Source organism: Dromiciops gliroides, chromosome 3 (assembly GCF_019393635.1).
Source record: "Dromiciops gliroides isolate mDroGli1 chromosome 3, mDroGli1.pri, whole genome shotgun sequence".
In the NCBI taxonomy this organism is placed as follows: Eukaryota; Metazoa; Chordata; class Mammalia; order Microbiotheria; family Microbiotheriidae; genus Dromiciops; species Dromiciops gliroides.
In genome coordinates this window covers 643,690,980-643,717,880 of record NC_057863.1, presented here as the reverse complement: position 1 = coordinate 643,717,880, position 26,901 = coordinate 643,690,980, and the positions used below count along the sequence as shown (strand labels likewise).

General features: G+C 54.0%; 1 protein-coding gene across 5 annotated transcripts in view; it reads left to right on the top strand.

Moving 5' to 3' along the window:
• The window catches only part of SIPA1L3 (signal induced proliferation associated 1 like 3), a 145,704-nt gene that overhangs the window by 18,629 nt on the left and 100,174 nt on the right, over positions 1-26,901 (top strand). For 3 of the 5 annotated variants that reach the window (XM_043995160.1, XM_043995162.1, XM_043995157.1), the window contains exon 1: positions 25,323-25,693. The exons of the other annotated variants lie outside the window; for them this stretch is intronic. The gene's annotated coding sequence lies outside the window, so the exon portion shown is untranslated. Of the gene's footprint in view, positions 1-25,322; positions 25,694-26,901 lie in introns of those variants that run through there. 5 annotated transcript variants of the gene reach the window in all.

Genomic DNA, 26,901 nt, shown 5'->3' with positions numbered 1-26,901 from the left:
GCATCCCTGGGGGTGTTTCTGCCAGTCTGCCAGCCCTCCTGTGTTCTGGTTATGGCTGCCACCAGTGCCCATATGGCTCAGAATCCACGGGTGTGACTGAGGCCTGGCATCCTGGGCAGGCCCGGCGTCCTGGGCATGGCCAGCCAGGATTTGTAGTCTCCAAGGAGGTTTGGGGGAGGACGGGGGAGAATGAGGTGAGACCACAGAACCATATGAAAAACTGCTATTTTAGCAAACGCCAATGGAATTAATAATGATCAAAGCCCCTGTGCCACATGCTGCCTTCCCCCACACCACCCCCCTCGTCTCGTGTCTGCGTGGGCTTCCTGGCTGTGCAGAGCGTGAAGCAGGAAGGGAGGGGAGGGCCACTCGGCTTCCTTCCTGCCCGCGCTTTCCCGGGGACTCGTGTGACCCCAGACTTTCCAGGCCTCAGTTTCCCCCTCTTGAGGACTTAGACTAGGGGGCCTCCCAGATCCCATCCTGTTCAGCAGCTTTGCGATCCTCAGTTTGTCCCCACTTCCCTACAGTTTGGGGAAAGGAGACCCCCCCTGCCTTAGCCCTTGAATATCAACAGGCTGGTTTTGGGGGGCCCCTGGCACCCTCTCTTGCTTTAACTTCTCTCTACCTCATCAGGCCCGTGGCAGTTCTGTACCTGTTGGCCCATTGGGAGCTCCCGGATGGCAGAGACTGCTTTTTGTCCTCTGTATGCCAAGTTCTGGGCACATGTCTGGCACACAATAGGTGCCTAATCAGTGTTTATCAACCAACCAGCTTATTTTCCTTTCTCTGTGACTGATCGCCCCATCATCATGGACTCTGGCCCAGGGGGGCCCATCTACAAGCTCCCTTACTCTCTGGGTGCTGGCACTGCCCCCTGACTGGTCACAGTAATTATGGGAGCACTCTGCCCTCCCTGGCATCTGCGAATGAAAGCCCCCAGCCTCATTTTCTCCCTCCTGGGTGGCTGACTTAGGGCATCCATAGGAGAATGCCCAGGAGCCCAGTGAGCAGCAGTGCCCCCAGGCTTTCTGGTTTAGGCCCTGACTTCCTTCCAGCCCGGCCAGCTGTCAGGTCAGCAGAGGGAGCTTGTCCACAGGCTGGGCTCTTGGTAAGTAACCTCTTCCCTGCTTCTGCCCTTGCTTTTGGAGGCTTCTGGCCATGATGGGCCACCAGCCTCGGGGGAGAGAAGGTTGCACTGGGGGCCGGTGGCCCGGGATCAAACCCGACTTCTGCCCCCTGCTGGCCTTTGTCTCCCGTGTGACAGGTGGCCCTTGGGGATGCCCCCCTGGCCTTGACTCTATGGGGTGTGGTCCCCTGTGCTGGGCTGCTCCTCTGGGTGCCCTCGGGCACGGCGTGCTGGGGCAGAGTCTTTCCCAGATGGGCTTCTCGCAACAGAAGCCGTCCTCCCCAACCTGCCTGTGTGCTGGGGGTGGGGGCTTGGGGGAGTTCTCTCTGTTCCCTGGCTCCCTGTCAGCTGTCACTTCTCCCTGCTGTCAGTGTGCCCGCCTCCAGCAGGCTCCTCTGCCCCTTGCTAACGTGCTGCCTCTCCTCTGTTCCTGGCTGGCTTGGCGTGTGGCCACGCTGGTTAGCATTGTCTCCCAAATAGGAGCACCCAGGCAGGCCAGGCTGCTTCCACGGGGCGGCGGGAGCCCAGGCTCACTTACTTGGGGTGTTTTCCCAGCCCCTGTTCTGGATGGCTGGGGGTGTTTTCCCAGCCTGCTTTGCTCTTGCCCGTGTTCTGGATGGCTGGGGGTGTGGAGTTCATCCAGACAAATGAGGTTTCCCGGTATTGTGATCATCTTGTTGGTGGGGATGCCCAGCCCCAGGGGGCTTGCTTGCCCACGTGTGCCATGTGACTTTTTCTCTCTTCGATGTACACGTGCTTTTAGGGGTAGCCCTTTCAAGCTGGCGGCAGCTGGTAGCTTGTTTGTGGACACTCAGGGATGGGGAGACTTGACTGGGTATTTTTTTGGCGGGGGGAGTATGGTGCTCAAACTTTAGCTCCAAATACAAACGTTGTCTTAGGTTGTCAGGTAATGGCCTTCCCTGTGTTTACTAACCTGGCCATCTGTGACACACCTGGGAACCTGCTGCGCTGTAGGGAAGAGGAGGGGGAGGAGGGAAAGAAGGAGGGAGGGAGTGTGGGGAGAGGAAGAGGGGGAGGGGAGAGAGAGGGAGGAGGAGGAAAAGGGAAGGTACAGATTACTCTGCCCCTCTCTCCCTCCAGCTCCCTTTCCTGGCTAGGGATGCTGCTGGAGGTGTGTCGGGGTCAGGGCCTTTCCTCACTGTGCAGGGACAATCAGAATTAGCTGGAATGGAGGCCTGACCTAGGCCTGTGGGCCCCAGGCTTGGGAGCCGTCCTGGAGCCTGGGAAGGCCTGAGCATGAGTGTGGGGCCCCTTGGGAGGCGGGGCCTGAGAACTTGGCCAAAGGAGGTGGTAGAACCGGTCCCCATTCCCTGTGGGCTGGTGGGGGTTGCTTGTTCTGCTTATCTGAAGTGGAGCCAACAGTTGGAGGGCTCCTTGGCCCTGAAGTTTTCTCCCCTTCTGGGCAGGGCCTCTCCACACCCCTGTGTGTGAGGTAGGAGGCACCTGGCCTGCCTCCCCTCTGCCAACCTCTCCAGCCTCAGAGCCCGAAGGCCAGGGTGGACCTCTGGGCACTGGTGTTTGTGGGAAGGTTCAGGCCTCTTAAGCCACCAGGGGAGGGGGGTATCGGGTCCAAAGTTATTCCCATTTTGTAGATGAGAGATCTGAGGCTCGGGGAGGCTAAGGACTTGTCCAGTGTCAAGTGTCCGGGACGGGATTTGAGCCTCCCTGAGCAGGGATGGATGTGCTTCATTCTATTGTCTTCTGTTCCTAGTTCTGCTGTTTGGGGCCAAGCTGGCCAAATCCAGTCTCTCTTCTCCTCCAAGTGACCTTCTCATTCGGGCATCCCAGGGAAGGGGGAGGCGGCCTTCCCTCCTGTTCTGGGGCTCTGCTCACCACTGCTCCTGATCCCTGGGCTCCTGTGCAGCCCCTGCTCTGAGCCTTACCAGGAGCAGGGTGGCTGCACCTGGGTCATGGCCCCTCTGAGCCTCAGTTTCCCTGCCTGTAAAGTGGGGGTGAGAATGATTCTAACCCCCAAATTCTTAGGGGCCTCCTGACTGTGCATTGGCCTGTAAAACACACATACCTTCAGGCTCTTTCTCAATCTCCACCATGAGGCACTAGGACCCTGGGACCCTTGGGGGACCCTTCCAGCTCTGTCTCCTGTCGCTCAGGAGGAATGTTGGGGTCCCTGCTCTTGGTGAGGCATCTTGGGCCTGGGCCTTCCCTTGAGGCCCAGCTCTGATTTTCATTCTCTCTCCCTCCCTTCCTCCTTCCCCTCCCTGTCTCTCTCTTCTCTCTCTTGCCCTTTCTCTCTCTCCTCTGAAATCTTCTCTGAGCCCCTCCATCCCACGCCAGGTGACTGACTGCTCCTTCCTGGAATTCTTCATAGCACCTTTGGCCTCCCTCTTCCCTTGCCTGGACCCATCCCATCCTCTCCTGCTGCTGCCTCTGGAGAGCAGGGTCTGCCCTGTTTGCTCCCCTAGGGCCCAGCGAGGTTCCCCGGCTGTCATGTGGTCCCCCATCTGGTAAATGAGTGTAGCCCTTCCCCCTTGCCCTGCTCACCACAGGTGCTTAACTGGCATTGGGTTGAATTGAGTCTCCAAAGCTTCCGGAAGATGCCAGGCCCTCCCAGGCTCTCTTCAAGGGTGTGGGCCTGACCTGGGGCCCCAGAGGCCCTTGGCTTCTGGACCATAGACTGAGCTGCTGCTTGTTTTTTCTGAGCCTGCCGAGGGGCCCCATTTCCCGGCTGCTGCCACCCCTGACATCTCCCCACAGACATGTTAGTGACATGAGCCCGCTAGCAAGCTGTCCTGTGCTTCAGGTCCCCAGCTGTGCAAGACTTCAGCCAGCCAGCTGGCCTGCCCCTTCTCCAGGCCGCTGCTGGGGCAGAGCTGTGGGCCAAGGACAGGTCAGCCTATTGGCATCCTGGCTCTGGACCTGGGAGCCCAGGAGCCTGCCTGGCTGGCAGGGAAAATCCCTAATCACACACAGGCAGGCTCGTCCTAGAAGCAGCCCCGGGCACTCTCAGAGGCAGCAGCTTGGGGCTGCAGGATGAGGGGAGAGAGAGCTGCTGCTCTTCTGTCCCTCAACAGCATGTTGTTGTTGTTCAGTCCTGTCTGACTCTTTGTGACCCCATTTGGGAGAGGTTTCCCTGGAGATGCTGGAGACATTTGCTATTTCCTTCTCCAGCTCATTTTACAGGTGAGGAAACTGAGGCAGAGTGAAGTGACTTGCCCAGGGTCAACTCAGCTAGCAAGTGTCTGGAGCCACATTTGAACTCAGGTCCTCCTGACTCCAGGCCCAGGGCAACATGCGTTTTGGTGCCACTCAGCTGCCCCTTATTGGTATAGGATGGAGCACAGCCGCTGGAGGAGCCAGTTCTCGCCCCACCAGGAAGCTGATTGCCGTAAAGTGCTTTGGTTGGTGTAAGAGACACCTACAGGGGGTCCTCCTATGGGGGTCCCATTGCTTGGGCTCCTGGGGCGACATCGCATCGGCCAGCTATGGGTCAGAGGAAGAATATCTGGGGCTGGAGGCAGCCCGGGCTTGGCAGGAAGGGGAAGCTCTCATGGGGCAGGGCTGGAGGAGCCTCTTGGTGGGGGCAGGCAGCTGGGCTGGAACGGGGCACACAAACAAGGTGAAGCTCTCCTGGGCTAGAGGGCCTTGAATGTCAGTCTAGTGTGTTTCTACTGGCAATTAGGAATCCCAGCAAGTGGGGGAACTGGGGAGGGACCTAGTGAGATCCGCACCTCACTTTGCCAGGGGCATCATCTTCAAGGGTGGCACTACCTGGGGACAGACTGGGGACAGGGAGAGGGCGGCCCAGCTGCCTTGGAGTGGAGGGACTGAGGCCTGGAATTGAGCTTCTAGCTAAGGGAATGTGGGAGGGAAAATTTGAATCTGGGTCTTCCTGACTCTGAGTGAGTCAATAAACATTTCTGGTACCTCCGGTGTGCCCACACTGGGGAGCCAAAGGAGCTCACAATCTAACGGGGAGACCACGTGCCAAGCAGGGTTTACCAAGTCATACTCTGGATAAATAGGCAACACTTAACCAGGGACTGCACTGGAATGGAGAGGGGTGGGAGGCTTTCGGTAAAAAGGTGGCCTTTTAGCTGGGCACTCAGCAGGTGGAGTAGAGCAGGGAAGGTCTCCTCAACCTGGGGGACAGCTAGAGAGACAGCCCGGAGCCAGGGGGTGGACTCACTGGATGGTGGGTGCAGAGGGGCTAAGGCAAGAGAAGGCTGGAAGGCTTGGAGGGGGCTAGGGGGTGAAGGGCTTTGAAGGCCAGACAGCATTTTGTATTTGTTCTTGGAGGTCCAGTGGCAGAGCCACTGGAGTTTATTGGGTAGGGAAAATCCCTTTGACTGCTGAGCGGGGAGACGTGAGGCCAGCAGAGCCCCTAGCCACTAGTCCAGGAGGGGCTGCTCCAGATCTAATGGGCGTCCCCTAGAACCACCTGCCTGCCCCGTGGGTCCTTCCGCTGTTGTCTGCTCATGGCTGCCTCACCCTTTCTGGGGTCTGTGTCAGAAAATGATTTCTCCTTTACTCAAAGCTCATTTTCACTAGTAATTGAAATTCACACTTAATTTTCACTCCTCCCCACAGGGAGCCCAGGGTTGCAGGAGGAAGGAGCAGCATTTCCCCCCCCCCCCTCCCCCAGGCCCTTGGAAGGCTCAGGCTGGGCCAGCTCCATCTGCTTCTGGGCTCTGTTGCCTGTTTATGGGGGTGGGAAGTGTGTGTGGGGGGTGTACACTGTGACTGTTGGAAAAGTAAGGAGGCTTCCCTGGAAAATCTGAACTAAATCATTGGGTCTACAAGTGTTTCTCCAAACAGCCCTGCGGCCCACAAATTAGATAAGAAGGGAGCCATCTCTACCCTCAGGGAACTTCCTGTTCTCCAGAGTATGAATGTGCACTCAGCACATGCTGAAGAAATAAAAGGCTCTTTTGGGGTGAGGTTATTATCTGAGGGGGAGGGGGACAAGAGGAGTAGAAGTAGGGACAAAGCCACAGTGGCGGAGGGGGGGTGCCCTGTGCGGGATCTGGCAGGGGACAAAGGGGGTGTCAGCACCTCTCATGTGGGGAGGGGCATCAGAGCAGGGGGGCATCTAGTCAGCTTGTGGCTGTCCCACTTAGGAGGGGGGAAGGGGTGTCTGTGTCGGGGAGTGTTGCTCAACCTAATTTGAAATGTGGACCTGTCCTCAAAATCATAATGACAAGCCTTGATTGGGTACCTTAAGGTTGGCAAAGGACTTCCCAGATATTATCTCTGTATCCTCACAAAAACTCTGGAAGGTCAGTGCTATTATTATTCCCATTTTCTAGATGGGGAAACTGAGTCTGAGAAGGACTTGCCCTGGGGTCACATAGCTAATAAGAATTCAACCCATATTGTTGTTTTTTGGTGTTTGTCCTTCATTCTCCAAGAGGACGATGATATCATGACTTGCAGTGAATTGGATTTAAGTGAGGGAGGGCTGTGCAAAGTCAGCAGCCTCACTCTTCTCCAGAGCCATCTAGGTCCAGTGGCAAGATACACATCAGGATGACCGGAGGTGGCCCCAGATGTTTGAAGCATTGGGGTTAAGTGACTTGCCCAGGGTCATACAACTAGTGAGTGTCTGAGGTGAGATTTGAACTCAGGTCCTTCTAACTTCAGGCCAGTATCCACTGCACCACCAAGCTGCCCCTATTTCCATATTAGTCCCGTTGTAAAAGAAGACACAGATGAAAAAACAGAAAAAACGGTAACAAAAAAACTCATGGAAAAGAATAAAGTGAAAGCCAGTATGCTGCTTTCTGCACTCAGATTCCATCAGTTCTCTCTCTGGAGGTGGAGAGCATTTTTTATCATAAGTCCTTTGGAATTGTTTTGTACCATTTCATTGCTGAGAAGAGCTAGGTCATTCACAATTGATCATTGTACAATGTTAATGTCACTTCGTACAATGTTCTAGTTCTGCTCACTTCACTCAGCATCAGTTCTCATTATTTAGCAATTGTCTTATGTTTAAGAATTAATGATGTCGGGGCAGCTAGGTGGTGCAGTGGATAGAGCACCAGCCCTGGAGTCAGGAGGACCTGAGTTCAAATCCGGCCTCAGACACTTAACACTTACTAGCAGTGTGATCCTGGGCAAGTCACTTAACCCCAATTGCCTCACTAAAAATAAATTAATTAATAAAAAGAATTAATGATGTTGGGGCAGCTAGGTGGTGCAGTGGATAGAGCACCAGCCCTGGATTCAGGAGTACCTGAGTTCAGATCCGGCCTCAGACACTTAACACTTTTTAGCTGTGTGACCCTGGGCAAGTCGCTTAACCCCAATTGCCTCACTAAAAAAAAAAAAAATGAGGCCTTTATCAGAGACACTTGCTGTAGAAATTTTTTCCCCAGTTTTCGCCTTTCCTTCTAATCTTGGCTGCATTTGGTTTTGTTTGTGTGAAACCTTTTAAATTGAATATAATCAAATTTATCCATTTATATCTTGTAATACTCTATTTCTTGTTTGGGCATAAAATCTTCCCCTCTCCATAGATCTGACAGGTAGACTGTTTCATGCTCCCCTGATTTGCCCATGGTATCACCCTTTATGTCTAAATCACTTGTTCACTTTGACCTTATCTTGGTGTATGGTGTAAGATATTGGTCTATACCTAGTTTCTGCCAAACTGTTGACAGTTTTCCCAGAAGTTTTTGCCAAACAGTCATTTCTTGTCCCAAAAGCTTGGATCTTTGGACTTATCAAACATTAGGTTTCTGTGGTATTGTGTACCTAATCTATTCCACTGATCCACCCCTCTATTTCTTAGCCAGTACTAGATTGTATTGATGATTACCACTTGATAAAATAGTTTGAAATCTGGTATGGCTAAGCTACCTTTCTTCCCATTGTTTTTTGTTGTTGTTGTTGTTTTTTGGTGAGGCAATGGGGGTTAAGTGACTTGCCCAGGGCCACACAGCTAGTAAGTGTTAAGTGTCTGAGGCCGGATTTGAACTCAGGCCCTCCTGACTCCAGGGCCGGTGCTCTATCCACTGCACCACCTAGCTGCCCCCTTCCCATTCTTTTTTCATTGATTCCCTGATGTTCTTGACCTCTTGTTCTTCCAGATGAATTTTGTTAGGATTTTTCCTAGCTCTGTAAAATAATTTAGGTAGAATTGTCATTTATATTATATTGGCTTGGCCTCCCCATGAGTGATTGATAACTTTCCAGTTATTCAGATCTGACTTTATTTGTGTAACTGTAATTTTGTAATTTGTCTTCATATATGTGTGTTTATGTATCCTGGCTTTTGTCTTGGCAGGTAGATTCTCAAGTATTTTATATTGTCTGCAGTTATTTTAAATGGAATTTCTCTTGGTCTTTGTTGGTAATATATAGAAACACTGATGATTTATGTGGGTTTATTTTATACCCTGCAACTTTGCTGAAGTTGTTAATTATTTCAGCCAGTTTTTTAGCCGATTCTCTAAGTATGCTATCATGTATCATCTGCAGAGGGTGAAGGCCAGGAAATTCTTAAGGCGCAAGGAGGAGGGGAGATTTGGTTGGGCCTCTGGTGATCAGGGCAGGCTGAGTGGACATGAGGCATCCAGGGATGGACGATTCAGGCCTGCATATGGGGCCTAGCCTGGGCCTCTTGACACAGACTTTGCTTCTTTGATTGATAGTGGGAGGAGCCGGCCTCATCTGGGGACCCTGGTCCAGGGGCTTGCAGGTGAGAGGCCTGGGATTTGGGCTTCTACTCCTGCGGTGGGAGCTTCTCCCTCTTCCCAGCTCTGGGTCACAGAGAGATTGTGGTGGTGGATATACATGGAGCACTGGAGCAAGTTGTTCCAATGCTCGTAGTCTGAGCTTTGGAATCTTTAAAATGGGGTTATGATTCCTGCCCACGTCACCTCAGAGAGTGGGTGTGAAATGTAGAAAGACCCCTGGCTCAGGTTCAGATTCGACTTTGAATGCAAGTGACTGAAGGCTGCTGGGCCGCAGTTTCCTTTTCTGTAAACTGAGGGAGTTTGGGTTAGATTGCCTTCGAGGCCATTCCCAGGTCCCGAGCTCCAAATTTAGTGGGATTTTTGTCAGGTGGGCTCGCTGAGGTAGGGTGCCCCTGTCTTGCCCTGCCCCTTAAGGGCCTCACCCTCTAGGTGGAGGGAAGGTTGATTGGGTTCACTGTGGTCGAAGCAGCTTGGAAAAATCAATGTCTGGGCTCCACCCACTTCTCTTTTTGTTTTGGGCTTGGCTTTCTGTTTTAATTAAATAGGGCATGAATATTTATTTAGGGCTTAGAAGGCCAAGGAGGGGAGGAGGAGGCTGGTTTAATGGGCGGAGTGACTCCAAACCATTTTCCCCTCTCTCTTCCCATGGCCGCTCTTCCCTGGCTAGAAGCTGCCTTTGATGGAAGCCTGTGGGTCTTAGAAGCCCACAGATCTTTGAAGGCCTTTCCCTTTGGTTACTGAGCCTCAGAGCCAGGAGAGTCCTTAGAGGCCATGGGTCTTTGGTCTTCTCTGTTTGTTCCCTGATGCAGGGGCTCTCCTGCCCTTGTCAGAGGTATTTGATGCAAAATGTTCCCCAGTGGGTGACTCGCCTTCTTCTGGGTGTGTTGATTTGTTAGGAAGGAAAAGTTTCAATTTCACTTATTAGAAATCATCTGGTTGATCTTTATGTGATCTCTGGCCCTTGTAGTTGGTGCAGGGTTGTGGGGGAGCTGTTTCTGATGAGGCCACTCTGTGGGCTCCCTCTTGGATCCTCACTGGGCTGGGTCATGGGGTTGGCTCCCAGGGTCTCTCCAGACTGGGCACCACATGGTAGAGTGTGTGTTTGTGTGTGTGTGTGTGTGTGGGGGGGGTTACCGTGTGAGTGGATATCTGTCTGTCTGTCTGTGATGGGATCACTTAGGCCAAAGTGCAGGGAGTGCCCCTGAGCCCTATTTCCCCATGGCTCTTGTGGGCTCTGGAGGACAGGGGCTAGGTATGTGGGGCCCCTGTGTGTGGATGTCAGGCCTCTTGGGGCCCCAAAGGAGAAATGCTGGGAGGAATGAACCTGGCTCACAGAACCGGGCTTCTTAAAAAGACAGGCCACAGTTCTGTCCTAGGACACAGGGCCTGGCATGGCCAACGTTTTGAGTGGCCGGGCCTTGTTACAAGGTGCCACAACACTGTCCTTGGGACTCCACTAGGTGGGACCACAAGCCATTAGGCTTAAATAAAAACAACAACAACAACAATAATAATAGTTAGCCTTTATACATTGCCTACTGTGTGCCAGGAACTCTGCAAAGCACTTTACCAACATTCTCTTTGGAAAGGTGCCCCAGTCACCTGGTTTTCAGACAGTATGTCCGCATTTTAGGGAGCTGCCCAGCCTGGCATGTTTCGCAGTTCTGGTCCTAGGGCCTGAGGTCCAGGGAGATTCAGTGGTTTGCCCAGAGCTGCTAATAACAGGTTGTTTGACCTCAGGCCTTCCTGACCCCCCAAGGCCTGCCCTCTTGGCTGCCTCTGATTCACTAATGGGGGGCCCTTCATAAGGCAGACAGTGGTCAAGATTAAAAACACAAGTAGTTGTTGCACCTGTGGCTGACAGCAGAGAGCTAGCACAGTCTGGGAGGGACCAGACAGGTGAGTCCCCCACTTAGGGGCAGGCCACTCAGCTTCTCTGGGCCTCAGTTTCCCCATCTGTATTTTTGGAGGGAGGGGAGGCAATCAGGGTTAAGCGACTTGCCCAGGGTCACACCACTGGGAAGCGTCTGAGGCCATATCGAACTCGTTCCAGGGCCAGCGCTCTATCCACTATACCACCCAGCCACCCCTCCTCATCTGTGAAACGACAGGATGACAGCGACTTTGCCTGCTGTGCGCTTCCTGCCAGAGAGAGGTGCGGAATGACAAGGACATTTGGGGACTTGGCTAGTAGAGGAATTCATTTTACTCGACTGCATATTATGGAGGCTTTGTTCTGTTTCTCTCTTTTTGGGAGGGGAGAGGGGAGCTAGGATAGGCCTGTCAGCAGGAAAAGCGGGGCATGAAAACATGTTTTTGAAATGCACGAGTGCTTTGAAGGTAGTAGCAAGTTTAATTTATAATACACTCCAAAGCAGAACCTGCTACCGATCCCTGGCCCGCCATCCCCGGCCCTCCATCCCCTCGATCCCTGGGGCCTCAGTCCCCGACCCTTGCTTTTCTGCTTTATGACTATATGCAAGCATATGCTCAGTGTAGGTGGTATTTGTTCGCTTAGGGATTTTTAAAATGAAAAAATTAAAATAAGATGAGGGGCCAGGAGAGTGATGGGTGACCTCTGAGGCCTTCTCTGGGGGGGATCTGGCCTCCTCTGAATGGCTGGGCCAGGGCTCCTGAGGCCTGGACTGAGAATAGCACTCACCCCAGGCTAAACCGCTCTGAAGCGGAAACTGAGCCCCTTGGGAGGCCTGGCTTCTTGCTGGGCACCACCACGCCGGGGCAAAGAAGGGAGGAGGGCACTCTGGTTCGTGGACTGTCAGGTGGCATACGGGCCTGGGTCAGATCCTGCTGCTGCTGTGGAGAGGGGCCCTATGTGAGGCTGGCTGATGGGAGGCCGGCCCGGGCAGCACAGAGTTAACTGCTGGAAGATGCTGGGAAGGCTGCGCGTGGTCCCTGGCCCACAAGTGGAAGCTGTGCGTTGCCCCCTGGGACAGGTGCTTCTCAAAGGGGCTTTTATTACCTAAAGCTGCAGAGAGAGAGACTGAACCTCTGAGTCACACACCCTTCCAATGGGCTGGGGATTTCAGTTTCAGAAGGAGGTTATTTTAGCCAGGGGGGAACAAAGAGCTTGGGAAATGCCTGTCTCTGGGGCTGGGGGAAAGGCCACCCGGCTGAATGTCAGATACCGATGAGGATCTTCTGATTGCCTATCTAGAAATAAAGCCTTCTCAGTCCAGATGGGGATCCGCTGTCAAGATTGGGCCTCCTCAGTCTGGATGGACAAAGGGTGAAAGGGGAGAGGAGAGAATCCTAAAAGCTACAGATGAGACAGGCTTATTCACCAGACCCCAGCCCCCAGATAGCAGGACAGGGCCCCATCGGGGTGTGAAATAGGGGAGACAAAGGTGGGCCGACCACCTTCCCTGGGTGTCCTAGGAGCTCATACAAAACTTTCTTGGGTGAGTGATTCCTCTTGGGCTGCTGGTGGGGCGTTGGGGCATGGGTAGGTGGGTATCTCTGTCTGTCCCCCCAACAGAATATCTGCCTCAAGTCTACTTGTCCCACCCTGTGCCCCCCTCACTGCCCCGCCCCCCCCAAAGGAAGTACAGGAGTGTGGGAACCATTGGGCCACAGTCCTCTTGCTCATGGAAAGCTCTGACCTGACCTTGCTCCAAGAAGAACATTCACCCTTGGTAACCTGGCTGGTGGTCTTCCACCTCCGGGCCCTCCCTCTCCATTCCTTCTGCCCCACCCCCCTCACCCACAGAGGCCTCCCTTCCACACTCTGGCTCCTGACATTGTCACTGACTGTCTTCTCTCCCACCTCATCTCTGCTTCCTGTTTCCTTCCGACCTCAGCCAAAGTCTCACCTTGCTTAAGCACAAGTCTTTCTTATCACTCCCTAATCTTAGTGTCTTCCCTCTGACTTACCCTCATCCCATCCTATGTGCAGTAACTAGTATTTACATAGTGCTTCAAGGTTTATAGAGGGCAGCCAGGTGGTTCAGGAGATAGAGCGCTGGGCCTGGAGTCAGGGCAACCTGAGTTCAAATCCAGCCCCAGACACTTACTAGCCGTGTGACCCTGGCACACGTCACCCTGTTTGCCTCAGTTTCCTCAGATGTAAAATGACCAGGAGAAGGCAATGGCCATTGTTGGAAAAAATGACCAATAGGAAGCGAGGTTTGTCAGCCACTTGAACTTTGAAGTGACCTTGAACGGGTGGTTTCTACTTCTGCACCAAATCTAGCTGCGATCCCAGACTGAACTTTACCCAGGCTGAGCCTGGCCTGAAGCCCCAGTTGAGGCTGAGGGGCCTTCCAGCCCAGCATGACTTGCCCTGAAAAGCTGAGGGTGGGCCCACAAGGGAAAGGCCAGAACCTGTAACAGATCAGGGGCTCGGAGGCATCCTGATGGGAAGATCAGAGCAGAGAGAAACCCAGAAAGGTCAAGGGATTTTATGATGACACATGCAGCTCTGCTCGGGCTCATTCGGACCTGAACCCCCGTTCCCAGCTCCCCTTCCCTGATTTCAGAAGTTCAGAGCACTGGCTCCCAGGGCCTTCTCTGGCAGTGCCCTTTCTGAGACCTGCTGGTCCTGGCAGTGCCAGGTAGGAACCTGGACCTGGCAGTGCCTTCTCTGAGGCCTGCAGCACTGGGCAGTGCCCGGAGGGACCTGGGCCTGGCAGTGCCCTGTCTGAGGCCTGCTGTACTGGGCAAAGCCAGGAGGGTCCTGAGCCAGGAAGTGAGGCCTGCTGCTCCAGCGGCTTCCAAGGCCCCCCCGTGGAGGGTCTTCCGTCCATCAGTGTCATGCTCTTCTCAGCTCTGGCTGCTTGGTTGCTCGTGTTGGCTTTGGCTCTGCTGGGTGGCAGGCCCCTTTCCTCTTGCAGGTGAGCTTCTGATTGCCACCCCACCCCCAGTTTCTGGAGCAAAAAGTTACTTTCTACATTTTCTGCTTGGATTGCTCCATCATTATTCAGCTTATTGTGATTTTTAGGTTTTTGTCAAGTGGGTATGGGGGATCTGGGTGGTCCCCTTGGAGGCCTGAGGAGCTGCTCCTAGTAGACTTTCCTTCTGACCAAGGGCTTGTTTTCTGCTCTGGATGGATTTGGGCGGGCGAGCTCCCAGACTTCTCTTGCACCCTCTTCCACAAACCCCACTTAATTCCTTTGGCTGAGTGGATTTGGCCTCACCTGTCCAGATTCAGGGAGCACTTCCGGGATTTCTCCTCTGAATGGAAGATCCTGGCCTCTTGGGGTTGATTGATCTTAAGGATTTCCTGCCCAAAGCTTGTTGCAGAAACCGGAGGTGTGGCCAGAGGCTCTCTGTGCACTGGGGAGGCTGTTTGGGGGGCGTTCCTTCAGCCCAGAAGCATCGGGATGGGTGAGCACCAAACCCAGAGGGAAGAGATTCCCAGTCGAGCAGTGGCAGTGCCCTCCCCCCGGTCTCTCTCCTCCACTCCCATGTCCCCTGCACACGGTGCCAGAGCCTCCCTAACATCATTCCCACTTCTGTAAGCTCAATTCCAAACTTCACCTAGCATTCGAGGCCCTCCGGGGAAACAACCTGCTTCCCCCCAGATTACCCAGGATTGGCTTTCGGGTGTTGCTGGGCCGGTCCATCATTGACATCTTGGCTCAGATGCTGCCTCTCCTCAGTAGCCCTGCAGTGAACTCTCCCATTTGCGCCCCCCCCCCCCTCTCCCCGCCCTGTGCTTTCAGCATATTCTGATTCATATTGGAAACATTTTTCTGCATTGGGAGATTCCACCTCTGGGGCTCACCACCTGGTAATTGTGGGCAGGTGACTCAGTCTCCCTGGGGCTCAGTTACCTCTTCTGCTCTACTGTGCAAGTGGGGGGAGGGGCAGGGGCAGCTGATAGCCACTGAAGACCCTTTTAGCTCAGGGAGGGGTCTCTGGTCCTAAGCTGTGTGCATCCAGAGACTGTGCAGAAAGCTGAGAGGGTCAGAGAAAGACGTGCTGATTAGAATCATTATTGCCATTGGTATCATCCCTCTGAAGGGGAGGGAGCTCACCTGCTTCTGGTGCCCCTCTGTGGGCACATGTCACCCCCATCCATGCCCTCTCCCTGGGCACATGTCACCCCCCATCCATGCCCTCTCTCAGGGCATGCATTACTCCTCATCCATGCCCTCTCCCTGGGCACATGTCACCGCAGCAGCCACACCATTCTGAGTGCTGGGAAAGTTGGCATTTGGAGAAGCAGCCGCTAGATTGGACACGATTTTGGCTTGAGTTTGGTAACTGGCCTACTTATTTGCCTTAATCTCAGGTCTTTTAAACCAAACTTGGGAAGAATCAGACACATTTGATTATTATCTGTGTTGCCCATTCCTTTGTGGGCCACAGATCTCTTCCTTCAGTCAGTCAGTACACACCCAGCCGCTCCCATGTGCCAGGCACCCTGCTAAGCTGGGGGCTACAGAGAGGCCAAAGACAGTCCCTGGGCTCTGGGGCCGGCCATGGGGGTTGGGGAGAGACAGCACAGCCAGACACACAGAGCGAGGCCTATACAGGCCACCTGGGAGACAGTTAGCTGGGGAAGGCACTGGGATTGAGAGGGCTCTGTGTGTGCTGGAAGGCTTACCCCCTGTCCCCACCTCTGCATCTGCATAGGACAGTCTGAAGTAAGTGAATGATGTATGCTGCCCTCGAAGGAATGGAAGGGCCCATGGGGCTTAGCCTCAGGGCTGGGGCCCCTGGAGGTCAGAGCTCTGGGACCTTGCCTGACCTGGCTGCCTTTGTCCCGTGACTGCAGACCAGGCCCTTGTTGCCCCCAAGGGACTTCCTTTGCATAGGAAGCTCCTCTTCCCTCCTGCTTTGGTGGTTTGCTTCTGGGGGCCTGGTCTGGGGCGAAGTGCTAATCCTCCCACAGGCAGACTTACTGTCCGAGGGCCTGCACCAGGCTCATCCCTCCCTCTAGTATTGGCCTGGCCTGCATCGTGGTCCTTTAGCCTGGGATCTGCCCAGGCACTGACCCCTGCTCTCTCCAGAAGGATTGTTGCTTGGGGCTGTTCCCCAGGCCCCACCCCAGGCAGCCGGCCCAGACCATCTGAGTCTGGCCAGCTGCCTCACTTGTGGCAAATCCAGCAGCTTCTCATTTCCTCCAGGAAATGGAGGGGGTTTGGAGAATGATGAGTAACCAAGATGACGAATCTTTGTCAGTGAGTGTGGGAACCTTTCCCTGGTCGAGGCTCGGTGAGGGGGAGAGGCTGGGGAGAAGTGTCCTGTGGTGAGGTCCCTTGGGTACGACTCACAGGCACTTAACTCTGTGCTGCTCAGTCTTTTCATCTGTGAAATGGGAATTCTTTCCACATTATGCTTTCTAGAGATCAGTGTGATTCCCAGCACGTTAGACATGGAAGACGTGTCAGGGACTGGTCAGAGCTGAGCTTTAAGAGGCTCACTTTTGAGAGGCCCTCAGCGACTGCCTCCCTGAGACTTCTCTTCCCACTTTCTTCAGTGTGTCCTCCTGGGTCTTGGGTTCCAGGCTGCTCATCTCCCTGACTGTCAGCCTCCTGCTTGAGTAGGCCCCTGGGCTGTTCTGCCCAAGCACAATTGATAGGCTTGTCCCTTCTGGATTTCACACCTTCCTAAAGCAGGCTCCAGATCATTTTGGCTATCCTGGCTGCCCCATCACCTGGCTAACTCCTTTTGAGCTTGTGGGCCACTAAAGCCTCCCAGATCTTTTTCAGATTAGCTGCTGGCTAACCAGACCTTTCCCATCCTATATTTGGAAAGTTTTTTTTTTTTTTTCTCTTCCAGTTCTGGTGTGTGCCCCTCATGGTGGAAGGGGGCGACCCAGAATCCAGCCTTGGTAGGGGTTCCCCTCTTGGGGGTTTGTTCCTCCAAGTCCCCATTGGAGACCCAGACTCGATTTTATATTATTTTACTTTGGGGCCAGAAATGCACAATAGTAAGCAGGGACCAGGGTAAGAAGGGCTCGGGGTGTCCTCTTGGTGATAGCCCTGAGTCTGGGCCGGCCCGAATTAATCTCCTGTCCGTTGTTTAATCTCAGGGTTCTGGAGAAGCCAGCATGGCGGGACCTTCCTTCCTTGTTCTCTGTGTGCACGGTCACTGTTGTGAGTTCGTGTGCTTTTAGCTGGAGAGTGTAGCCTCGAGCCCCGCCCAGTCCCTTCCTTCTGCTCTGCCTGGCCTTCCCATCTCTCCCTCCACGACACCCCAGACCTGCCCAACTGAACAGCCGAGTGCTGAGCCCCAGCTGGGGGGGTCAGGGATCATGACTGGGGTGCCCTGTGGTGCCCCTGCCAACCCCAACCCAGGATCCCCCAGGTTCCGATGGGTTTTGAGCCCCTCCACATCCCAGCCCACAGGAAGTGCGGCTGCCATGGAGAGCTGCCAGGCCGCAGGCTGAGCCCTTCGGGCCAGCTTCCTCCTCTGCCAGACAGGGACAGTCCTTTTGCTGCCCACACTGAGTCCACAGTGCCTGCCTTCAGGGAGCGGGCGTTCTCTAGGTTGTTGTGGGAAGAAGGTTTGGCCAACTGCAAAGGCCTCTGGGAATGGGGGCTGTCATTAGGGGTCACAGGATAGATTCTGTCTGGGAATTTAGCAGGATTATTCTCATTTTACACCTGGGGAAGCTGCTGCCCGGAGCCTACCTGCAGAGAGTGGCAGCATCAGCGTTTGAACCCGAGCCTCCTGTGGCCCGCGCTCCCTGGTTCTCATCACCCCACACCGACTCGCTCGATGCCACTGGAGAAGATGAGGAAGACCATGGCCCCCACATTCTCCAGCTCAGAGCGCTCAGTTGCCGTGGATGTGCCTGTTTCAGTGGCCTCCTGTCCTCCCCGTGGGTGTGGGTTTCTTCCTGGGCTTCATGGGGAGGTTGGTGTGGTTCTGATGGCCCGCAGGAAGGACAGACAGGGCCAGCGCCCTGTGTGCATCCTCCGGGCAGCCTGTCTCTTGGGGAAGTCAGCTGGGATGACAAGCCCAAAGGCCAAGGAAAGATGATGAATGTGTTTGGAATTCGACCCTGGAGCTGCTGGAGCAAGTGAGCGAGGGAGCACCAGGGATCGAGGGAGCGTGAGAGAGCAAGTGCTTGGGCCGCCAGCCCACCCCATCTTGGGTTTCTCCTTGGCTCTCTTCTGTTCTGTTCTGGGGGCCACTTGCTCGCTCCTGCTCACAGCTACGATTCACTATGGGGCAATGTGGGACCCCGGATGGGGAAGCAAGGGCCAGAGGCCTTGGTCACTTCAACCCTGCCAAGCCATGTTTTGGGCCAGTCAGGCAGGAGCCAGCCTGAAGGTCCGTGGAACCAGAGGAGGGTCTTGTCTTTTACCCACCTGCCCCACGCTTAGCTGTGCAGCTTTTGTGCCTCCTGAAGGCCCCCCGCTTCTGTCCCGCCACTCCCGGCAGACCAGGCAAACTTTGTGCCTGCTGGACGGCGCTCATCAGCCTTCCTCCCAAATGTGCACAGCAGTTTCCCCCCTCTGCGCCTTTGCTTATGTTCTTGGTACCAGAACTGTAAGGCCCCACTCAGATTTCACCTTGTCCTTCCCGCCCCGTCTCCTGGCTCTGCTCTCAGCGCTAGATTTGGTGCCTCCCATGGGCCAGTGCCACAGGGGACACGGAAGTTGTCTGCTCCTCAGCCTCTCCTTGAGCTGCCCTCTGACCTCTGGGAGGGCAGGCGCTGTGTTTTCCCCAAATGTGGCATCTCCTTCCGGAGCCAAGTGCAATGGCTGGTATACCACAGGGAGTGAAGACATATTCAGTTAATGATGAGTGAGTGAGTAAGTGAATGGATGGATGGATGGATGGATGGATGGATGGGGCAGTGTCACTGAAAAGATGCACAGCTAAGTATTCTATGTTTGCTGAATGATGTTGAATTGGCCAGTGGCTGCCATTACTGGTGGGACAGACTCGGGGCCGCCCAGCTGATGAGAGGGGGTGTAGGAGGTACAGATGTCACCACAGCGAGCTGGGTCCCCTCCAGGCCAGAGCTCTGGGCTTGTGGTCAGGAGAGACCCAGGCCCAAATTCTGCTTCTGACACTTATCTCTACTCTTCCTCATCTGTGAAATGGGACTAATCAGACCTGTAGCTTCTTAGGGTTGTTGTAAGGCCTAAGGAGAGAGCGTGTTTAAAGTGCTACCCAAATGTCAGTTACTGTTACTTATTGGTTGTCATTTATCCTCAGATCCACAGAAGGGTTTCTTTTGTAGCAAGAAGAAGACAGCATGACCTTGTCTTGGACAGAGCAGGTCCCCAAGCTGACCCTCCCTCTGTGGCCTGCTTCCTCCTAAGTTCTGGCAGCGTTAGGCAGAATTGATGCAAACCTCTCCCCCCCCCCCCATCTGTTGCTCCCTTTTTATCTGTGGAGTGAGTGGCTCTTATTCTGAGTAATAATTCTTCTCTAAGCACAATCCCCACCCCCTTTGGTCTTTCTCTCCCTCCCCTCACTCTCTCCCCCTTCTCTCTCTCCTCTTCCCTACCCCTCCTCTCTCTCCTCATTCCTTTCTTCTCTTTCTCTCCCCCCTTTCTCTCTTCTTCCTTCCCCCTTCACTCTCTCTCACCTGTGGAAATTTATTTTGATTTGGGGACCCTACCTTTAGGCTGAGATTAGAAAGCCTTAGGCCCTCAGGGTCTCTTCCCCTCCCCCTCTGCTTCAGCTGAGTCAAAAAGCCCCTTGGGCTATACAAGATGCCAGGTCAGACAGCTGGGGAGAAAAAAAAGCCCCCAGCTCCCTCCAACCTGAGCGGAGCTATCTGAAAGATAGCCTGTGCTGAGACACGTGAAGCTGAGGCACCCCCCCCCCACCAGCTGCAGCCCTGGCTAGTGGATTAGCTTGGTCTGTGGGGGCGCAGGAAGCCCCGAGATTTGAGTGGAGAGAAGAAAAGGTATGTTTAGACCTGGGAGTTAGAGAAGAAAGGATGTCAGGGGGGTTCGGTTTGGACAAGGAGATGGGGGACGAGACGAACAGCAACACAGAACTAGGAGCAAATGCAGCAGAGGACAGACTGACCAGGAGGCAGTGGAGAGCACAGAAGCGGTCAGCACAGGGCATAGGTCGGAGAAAGTGAAGATTAAGAGGAGTTAGAATAAAGTATCTGAGTGCCAGCTAAGGCCCTTATTGTATTCAAGAAGTTCGAAGCGGAGCAGGTGGGAAAGAGAGGGCAGTGGAAAGAGACACACCCAGTGGAAAGAGACACACCGCAATGCAGTCAGGGTGTACATTTTAGTTCCCTGTATTCATAATTTTCAATAGTATCTCATAAATAAACTCTGCTTCGATTATTTAGTTAAGAGGCTTCTTAATCCTGTGTTTATCAATTTTGGGAGTGGAGCAGTGTGGTGGAACTTTATAAACGGCCCACATTCAATTAACGAAGTCAGATAGCCAAATAGTTGAGTCCCAGATTAAGTACCCCAATCAAATTAGTCCCCCTAAATTAAGCTAGTCAATTTAAAATATTCTACACTCCCTTCACCCCTCTTTCTTTCTCCTTTCTCTCCTCTCTCTCCCCTCCTCCCTTCTCTCTCTCTTCTACCCCCCCCCCCCATGGTGTTGAATCTGCCCATTCGGACTTTGGAATGGAAAGACAGGGTCTAATTTCTTTTCGCCTTGAAGGATCTGCCTCTGGCTGCTCCCGGGCAGCTGCAGTGGGAGAACAGATGTTTTCAGAGCTGATGCTCGGGGTATAAATCACATTTTCCGGCAGTGACGGGCAGGGTGGTCCAGGGGGCTGAGCCCTGGCTGTAGGACCCACAGATCTGGAGTTGAGCCCCTCCCCTCCCCTAATTACCTCCTCCCTAGACTATGGCAATTGTTTCCTGTCTGGTCTCCAGTCCCTCTCTACTTTAGCCCATCTTTTTTTTTTTTTTTTGTGGGGCAATGGGGGTTAAGTGACTTGCCCAGGTTCACACAGCTAGCAATTATCAAGTGTCTGAGGCCAGATTTGAACTCAGGAACTCCTGAATCCAGGGCTGGTGCTTTATCCACTGTGCCACCTAGTTGCCCCCTCTAGCCCATCTTTACATAGTTGCCAATATAATCTCCTTTATACTTAGCTCTGGCATCACTACTCCTCAAAGACTGTCTGTGGCTCCCTAGCACCACAGACTCCCTAGCCTGGCATTTAAGGCCACGTGGGATGTGTTTCAGGATGTGGGCACCTGTTTCCCTATCTCTCTTTCTACCATCTCTGTTCTCTAGCCAGCCAGCCCTAGATCTTGGCCTGTTCTGCGTTTGTTGTTTCAAGTTTTATTGCTGTTTTGTTTTGACATTACAAACATCTCCAGATTATCCAGGCACAAGAGGCGGCTTGTAACAAAGTAAAACAATTAAGCAAAACTAACCACACAGTGACCTCCTCTGAGAGAGCTGGCAACAAACATCCTGTATCTCGAGAACTGTTTCTCCCCCCCACACACACTTAAAAAAAAAGATTTAATGAATAGAAATCTCTTTCCTTTCCCTTCTTCCTCCACCCCATTGAGAGAAAGAGAAAGGAATAAGCAAACTCTTATGACAAATATGCATCGCCAAGCAAGCCTGTTCTGTACAATGATGGCTGCCTCCTTGTGCGCCCAGCCTGCGCTTCCTCCAAATTGTTTGTGACTGTTCTCCGGCTTCTGCTCCTTTCTTCCAGCATCGGTTTTTGGTGATGTTTGCCAGATGTGTGTCCCTGGGCAAGTCACGTCATTTCTCATCTGTAAAACAGCCAGCAAGCATTTCTTTTTAAAAATGACTTCTTGAATATTTGGTTTTCCCCCCAATTACATGTAAAAACAATTTTTGACATTTGTTTTTAAGAATGCTGAGTTCTGCATTCTCTCCCTCCCCATCCCCCTCGTGGAGAAGGCAGCAGTTTGATAGAGATTATACATGTGCAGTCATGCAAAACCTGTTCCCATATTAATCATTTTCAGCAGGCATTTATGAAACACTTACTAGAGAATGGAATAAGCATTCCAGTAGTGTCTATTGCGTGCCAAGTGGGGCCAGAGTGCATAGAGTACCGGCCTGGAATCAGGAAGACCTGAGTTCAAATCTGGCCTCAGATACTTGCCAGCTGGGTGACCCTGGGCAAGTCACTTCACCCTGGTTGCCTCCATTTCCTTATCTGTCAAATGAGCTGGAGAAGGAAATGGCAAACCGCTCCAGGGTCTTGGCTGAGGAAACCCCAAATAGGGTCACGGAGAGTTGGACACGACTGAAATGACCAAACAGCAAAGGCGCCAAGCTCTGTGCTATGTGCTTTTTACAAAAATGATCTCATCATGTTATATTAGGTAAGCACTGGGCATATAAGGAAGGCCCAGAGCAGTCCCTGCCCTCAAGGGCAGTGCACTCTGCCATGTAAATGACATGTAAATGACAAGGCACCTCCCAAGTAGGGCTCTAGGCAGGAGACGGAAGGTTGCCTGAGAGAGGAAGGCCTCACCAGGTGAGGGGGGCCTGGGAAGGCCAGAGGCAGAGGGGAAGGGGCTGCACATTCTGGGAATGCAGTGCCATGGAGATAAGAGCTTGAGGAGCTGCGGGTGGGCATGCCAGGCTGGCTGGGTGGTGTGTGTGGAGGGGGCCTCCCTAGGAGACTCAAGAGCTTGAAATGCCCAATAGAGAACTTTGTGTTCGATCTTGGTGTTTGGAGCCCCTTGAATAGGGAGGAGATGTGGCGGCTGAGGGGAGGATGGGTTGGACTAGGGTGAGATTTGAGGCAAGGAGATGAATTCAGAGGCTGGTAATGAAGCTCTGACCTGAAGTAGGGGAGATGGGGTCCCATGCCAGACTTGTTGTGAAGGGACGGTCAACAAGATGGTGGTGATTGGGGGTGTGGGAGGAGAGTGGGGAGTTGAGGGTCACCTCAAGGGAGCAAGCCCGAGTAATGGAGAGGATGGTGGTTCTCTGGGTGGTAGATGGAAGAGAAGGGACAGTTTTCTTTTGGTCATGTTGAATTTGAGATTCCTGTGAGCGGTCAGGCCAAAGAGCCCACGAGGCATTGGGTGATGTGTGACCGGGGTGCTCTGCATAGTCTGAGGTTGGAGTGATAGATCTGGGAACCATCTGCCTAGAGATAATTGAACCCATGGGGCCTGATGAGATTACCAAGTGAGAGCGCGTGGAGTGGAAAGAGAAAAGGACACAAATTAGTGACGTGGGAGACAAGCAGGTGCACCATGGACAAAAAGCCAGTGGGGGAGCCAGAGCGGGAGCGAGGGGACGAGAAACAGGAGAGAAGATGGTTGTGAAAACCTAGAGGGATTGAGGGATAATTGGGAGGGAGAACTGGTAGGGAGATGGCAGCCATGGCCCGTTCTGCAGAGGTGGAGAAGGAGGAAGACGGGGGTGGGGCCCTTAGAGTGGGCAGCCCGAGGTCCTTGGTAGCTTTGGAGAGCATGTTTTTAGGTGACTGAGAAGGCCTCTGAGGTCTTAGAAAGTGAGAGGAGGGGAGAGGGCAGCCAGTGTAGACAGGTGGCTCCATCAAGGGAGGAGAAAGCATCAGAATAATAATGCCATGCATCCCTCCTGGCCCCTGCGGGGCCTCCTGGGGTGAGGTCACATACACCTGCTGAGGCTTAGAATTAAGGGAGAGGTGTCAGGCTCAGACACCCTTCCCCCTCCACTTTGTGGTGTGTTAGTGACCAGACACGGCTCATCTTCTTCAACTCCTTCAGGCCCACCAGTGACTGACATTATCGGTTACTCAGCAAATACCTAATATGTTATAGAACTGTTATAGGGCAGATGTCAGGCCGACTCATCTTCCTGAGTTCAGATCCAGCCACAGACTCTTACTAGCTAGTGACCCTGAGCAAGTCACTTCACCCTGTTGGCCTCAGTTTTCTCATCTGTCAAATGAGGTGGCAAAGAAATGGCCAACCCCTCTAGTATCTCTGCCAAGAAAATCCCAGATGGTGTCAGGGAGAGTCAGACGTGACCGAAATGACTCAACCATAAAGACGGTTCTAAGGGGTGGAGGCAAGTGAGATGGTGCTTCAGGCAAGGGGGACAGCTAATGCAAAGGTCCGGGGGCAGGAGAGGGAGTGCTGAGTTAGGGGAATAGCCAGAAAGCTTTCGTGATTTTTATGTATGTCATTATCCTATGTATGCACATCATTATGCATATCATTTTTATATGTTTATGCATTATTACATTATTAGTAGTGTGTTTGGATTACAAGGTGTGTGAAGACAGGGAGTGTGCATGATAGGGCTGGAAAACAACCAGGCTATGAAGAGCTGTGAATGCCAAACAGAAGCACCTGTGGTTTATCCTAGGGGCAATAGGGAGCCACTAGAAGTTCTTGAGCAAGGGAGTGATGTGGTCAGATTGTACTTTAGGAATGTCACTTTTCCTGCCAGCCTGTGGGAGAGGGGAGAGACTTGAGGCAAGGACTCCCCAAGGGGGCTCTTGCAGTAGTCCAGCACTAGTGATGTCCCCCTGCCTGAGGGATTAACTGACCTGTCCCTAAGATTGATGGTTTTTGTGCTGTCTAGTAAGGCAAGGAGGTATAGGAGGAGGATTTCTAGACTGGGACCAAGGAGACCTAGGTTCTGTCCATGGTCCTTGCCATGCACTCCCGGGGAGGGAGGTCACTTACTGCCTCTGGACGTCAGTATCCTCATTGGCCGGGATGGATCGGGCCAGACCCTCCCTGGAATACTCAGAGCCCTGACATGCTGGGAGTCTATGGCTAAACTGGCCCGGAGTTCTCAGCCCCTGAGGCTGATGGCTAGAGCTTGGAGCATGGAGGATCATGGGCCTGACCAGCTGGCCCCTGTGGAGGCCACCAGGGACTTCTCCTCTTGGGTGACCAGCCCAGGAGGGGAGGGGCTGGAGAGCTTGTCATTTGGTGGGCTCCCTCCCCCCTCCCCCCTCCCAGCCCTCTCCACCTCTGTGTGTATTAAGAGTCCCAGCAGCTGCTGCTGGGTGTTAGATGGCCTTTGGATGGCGTGTGTGCGTGCGTGCGTGCGTGCGTGTGTGTGTGTGTATGAGGGGGGGGAGGGGGAGGGAGGGAGAGGGAAGACAGTCATTTTGGGGGCCGGGGCCTTTGCTTGTCCCGTTTTGGGGGGGCAGGATGCAGGAAGAGTCTGGGGCTGGACCGAGCTCTTCCCTGCTGTCTCTTGAGAAGGGCCGGTTGCAGCCATTCCTCCCCATCCCAACCCCCACCCCCGGCAGCTTCGGCCAGTGGCAGGAATGCCAAGTGGAGCTGGGCAGCCTCCCCCTCCCTCGATGTGTGGGGGGGCTCTTTGTTCCTCATTCCTGGGGACTCGGGTCCCCAGTCCCATTAGTTGTCCTGGGCAGTAGTCTGGCGGTTTGCGCGGCTCCTCTCAGCCTTCCCATCCCTCCCTCTGTCTCTCCATCCCTTCGTCTCCCTCCCTCCCTCTGTCTCTCCCTGGCCAGATGTGTTTCAGTGTCTCTGAGAGTTGGTGGGGAGGCAGTGGGCTGTGCTGGCCTGCAGCTCTGCTGTGTGTGTGCGTGCGCGCACACATTTACACACGCGCGGGCAGGCACACACTCGCGCGCACACACACACACACACACACACACACACACACACACACACACACACACCCCGCTGGTCTAGAATATGCGGCGGCACATGACCGCTGAGCAGGCTGGGCCCCAGGAATGCAGCTCTGCTGATGGCTTCCCTGCCCCTGCTGCTGCTGCCCGTGCCCCTGCTGCCGCCACCGCCGCCCGCCACCACCAGGGCTCACATCCTTCCGAAGAAGTTTAACTCATCCCCATCAGAGGAGGGGGATTCCCAAGCTGCCGCCCGCCCGTCAGCGAGCCGCTCACTCACTCCCTTCCTTCCTTCCCTCTGTCGTGGGCGCCGGTACCACTGAATGGCCTCACGTGGCCCAGGGAAGCCTTCTGCAGGCTCCTGATTTGATGCCCAGGGAGCTGAATGGAAGAGGTTTTGTGGGGCTCAGGAAGGTAAGCTTAGCGGCAGCCTTTGAAGTGGCCCCCATGGAGGTAGGAGAGCCCTGGGGGGAAGAGCAGAGGCTCCTCTCTCTTTTACCCGTGGGAAGCTGAAAGCTGACGGGAGGTTTCTGGGGTGCGGGGGGGAGATCCAGTCCCACCAGGAGTAGCCGGGCTGATGGAGGGGTGGGGGACTCACCCCTCTGGCCCCTGTGGAGGGTATGTGGCTGGTACGTGTTTGGTGCCACAAGGGGAGAATTGAGCTGAAGGATGCCCCTTCCACTGAGCCTGCCCACCTGCCTGATTCCCACCCCCCCAAAAACCCTATTTCTCTGCCTATGATCTTAAAGGGCCAGCAGCCGGCAGCCTCTGGAGAGGTGGGTGTGGGGTGCCTGCAGACCTGGTCTGTCCTGTGGTGTTGGCATCTCGGCATCAAGGCTTGAGTGTGCCCTTGGCAGCCCCTCGCCCTGTGGGACCCTCCTCCAGGTGGCACGGCCCCTGCACTTTCTAGCGGCTAGGGAGAGTGCCACACGTGGGGCAGAAAACGGCAGAGGTGGGCTCTGCTCCCACGCTGCCCCTGGTGGTCCTGGCAGACGGAACATGTGGGCACGCGTGTGTGTGTGTGTGTGTGTGTGTGTGTGATTTTGTCGTATTGCTGAGTTTCATCTTTGTTACTGACCCAGGATAGTTAGTTGTACAAAATGGGGGGGAGGGGCAGCACCTAGTTGTTTAGCTGGGGAAGAGTTCAGACCAGGGAGGGAAATGGGGGAGGTTCAGGGCACAGCTGCCAGGGGTCCGGCTTCTTTGAGGACCCTCTGGTCCCCTTGCTGTCTGCCCCCAAGCCTTCCCATGCCTGTCCCTGGCATTTCAGGCATCTGCCTTGTAGCCCCAGCTCATCTGATTTACTGAGGCCCCATATGGCATCCTGGGGTCTGGGTTCAAAGTCTGCCTCTGAGGAGCCAGGTGGACTTGACTGAGTCACTTAACCCTCAAAGTCTGTTTTCTCCTTTGTAAAAATGGGAATGACAGTGCCTGCACAGCCTTTCTCCCGGGGTTGTTATAAGCAAGTGACTTTGTAGGTGATGACAGGAGTAGGACAGATCAGGCCGGAGGGTGGGGGGCCGGCCCCTTCCAGCTTGGCCCTTCCGTGGGCTTTGAGCTTTGCAGCTGCTGGGCGCCTGCTCTGCCCTCTTTGCTGCATCGCGCCCATCTTGCTGCTGTTG